Below are 3,010 nucleotides of genomic sequence, written 5' to 3'. Positions count from 1 at the left end.
GGCGAGGCGGCGCCGGGCAGTGCGGAGCGGAGCGGCCGCCGCCGCCGCCGGCCGAGCCCAAGGGAGGGCGGAGTCAGGGGGCGGAGCCTCTGTGCGCGGGGGAGGGGCGGGGGAGGGAGCCCCGCCTCCACCTGCGCTACCCCTCACCCCCACACCGGGATGGATGGGGGAAACTGAGGCTAGGGTCAGCAGGCAGGCGCAAGGTCAGTCAGCACCCCGAGACCTTGGAAGTGCGCTCAGGCTTGGTTCCCCGGGGGAAACTGAGGCCAAGGACGCACCCAAGGTCACCGAGCACAGCCCGCCGGACCCTGCCTCTGCCCACGCGACGCAGACCTGGCCTGGCCCCGGTCAGCTCTGGGGCTCCCTCCGCGGTCCCGAGGACACCGCGGGCGGGGCAGCCGCTGACGCTTATCCCGCGGGTGCCAACCCCTTTCTCGGCTCAAGGTGCCAGATTCCATAATAAAAGTGTGTTCCCGGAGGCCACCAGATCCCTGACTCTGTCGCTTTCACCACCTTCGCTACAGAAACCTAGGAATATGTGTGGGAAGGACTGAGATCATTCTGGGATCTAAGTTCAGTCCCTCGAAGCCCTGCTTTTGTGGAAACTGAGGCACAGTCAGGCAACAAAAGCATAGTAGATAGAACCTCCTGTGACTTGTGGAGATCTCATCCCCAAAAGGTGCCCATCAGCATAGGGAGGTAACCCAGGTATGGTGATCCTTAGCGGTCGTCAGGGGATCCAGGCCAACTTCTGCGTCTGTCCCCCTTTCCCGGGGAGCCCGTCTCTATTCCCTTGACTGGGGCCTCAGGTACTTTCTACCCTCCGCCCCAGCTCTGGGGAGTCATTGGCTCCTGGGGGGTCCTGAGCTGTGGCCTGAGCCTGTGTGCCAGGTGACACCAGGTCTGGCTCTAGATGCCCACCGGTCTTCACAGAGAGGGAAGGATTTTATGACAGGGGGAGGGGCAGTAACGCAGGGAAAGGTTAGCAGGGGATTGGTGGGAAGGCGATTCGATTCTGTCTGCAGACAATTCCCGGCACCGTAAATGCCCCTGCCTTTCCCTCATCCCGGCTCCCTTGATCCACCTAAGTTCACCTTTAAGGCTCCTGGTCCCTGTTAGACTCTCCTGATGCTTTTGGGTCCCCTCCTGACACCCTTAGGTCTTCCTGGTCCTTCCTATGTTCTCCTGAACCCTCTGACCCTTCACGGGTCCTCAAGGTCCCTCCAGCCTTCGCCATCTCTGGCCTGAATGTCGCAGGATTAAGATATGACTTGTGGCTGCTCACAGTAGGTGTTCAGTGGTGTCAGGGGTGTGCCCTGCCAGCTGTATGTCCTTATCTGACACAGATGGGCTGCCCCGACCCTGGGGACTCCGGAGACGCCCCTGCCACCCTTCTGGCCTCCACTTTTGAACATCAGAGTTGACAGTGCCAGGCTGTGGCCCGCCCCAGGGCTTATGCCTCTTCCAGATGAAGGGGGATCTTTTATGTTCACCCTGGGAAGATGTCAGTCGGGCAGGTCGCCAGAGCCCCAGGGCTTGTGGCTGAATGCAGGGGAGGGCGCAGCCCGACTGCAGGCTATTAGAGGACCTGACATGCGAGGAGACTGCTCAGCCAGCCCAAGGGTCACAGCGCATGCCAGGACTCGGGGATCTTGGCCTGTGTCTGCCCTTGGGGGTCTTGATGCTCTGCTGTGGGCTAGGTGTCCGGCTGCGGCTCTCCCCACACCTGCCCGGGTGTCCCTGGAGCTGGAGTTACTTGGAACTATGGATTGTTTGCCACCAGGCGGATACTGGGAACCGAATCCAGGGTCCCCGCAAGAGCGATAAATGCTGTTGAAGCACTCAGCCCTCTTCAGTTTTTTTTTTCAATTTGTTTTATGCCAGGTATAGTGACTCCTGCCTTTAATCCCAGCCCTTGAGAGGCAAAGGCGAGTAGGCCTCTCAGTTTGAGGCCAGCCTGATATCACTACATAGTGAACTGCAGACCAATTGGTGCTGTGAGACAAGACGCCACCTGTCAATCAATGGCTGAGTGTAGCAGCGCACACCTTTAATTTCAGCTCAGCCCTATAACCCCACCCACAGTCTCACCACCCTTGGAAAACCAAACCGATGAGCCTAGGGACCAAATCATTTGCTCCAAGGGTCTCCTTCAGTCGTCTCTGACCTTCCTCAACCCCAATCCCTCTGCCCACCCTCCAAGCACTAACCAGTCATTTCATACTCAGCATTCCGGGTGTTTTGAATGGAGACAGAACTAGGCCAGCGAAGGGGTGGACCAGTAGGGAAGCTGGTCCAGCAGCATCCAGCAAAACTGCTGGCTGGCAGGATCTGGACTGTGGGTTTCCTGGCCTGAAGGGTAAGACTCAGGAAAGGGGTTCACTCCCCAGGTTCTGACCCCCACACAGCCTAGGTGTCCACTGCACAACTCCTTGGGGGTCTCAATTTCCCTAGCATCAGTACATTAAGCAGGGAGTGTGTTGTGGGGGGCGTGGGGGCTCTGTTTTACTTTTGTCTACACACTTTGCTCGGTATGTAGCTGAGGGTGACCTTGAACTCCTGATCCTTCTGACTCTGCTTGAGTGCTGAGATGACAGATGTGTGTAACACCGGCCTGTTGTTCACCAAAGGCTTGTGGTGGTGCTCCTCCAGCAGTCCCCAGAGGGGATATGGAGCATCCAGTTCATAGTGAGCGCCCTTCTCTGACGAACTTGAAGTAACAGCCTTCGAAAACCTCAGCTCTGCTCCCCAGGCTGCTCCTTCCTGGGCCTTGGGATCCTCCTAGGCTGCAGGATGGAGGGGTCCGGGCAACACCGCCTGGGCCCCCCTACCCACCAGCACTCCATCCTTATGGGCTAGGACTGGGCAGATGAGGTGGACCAGGGGCTGGAGGGGGAGGGCTTGGCAGCCCTGTCTGCCCGGAGCAGAAGTGAGCAGTCAGCTGCTGGGTCGCCGTGGGGTCCAGCTCCATCAATGAGTCTTTGTTTCACCAAGGCCTTAGGCCCTGTCT

This window comes from Mesocricetus auratus, unplaced genomic scaffold, assembly GCF_017639785.1.
Source record: "Mesocricetus auratus isolate SY011 unplaced genomic scaffold, BCM_Maur_2.0 Super-Scaffold_100676, whole genome shotgun sequence".
NCBI lineage: Eukaryota > Metazoa > Chordata > Mammalia > Rodentia > Cricetidae > Mesocricetus > Mesocricetus auratus.
The sequence above is the reverse complement of the archived record's forward strand: the minus strand, read 5'-3'. Positions refer to the sequence as shown.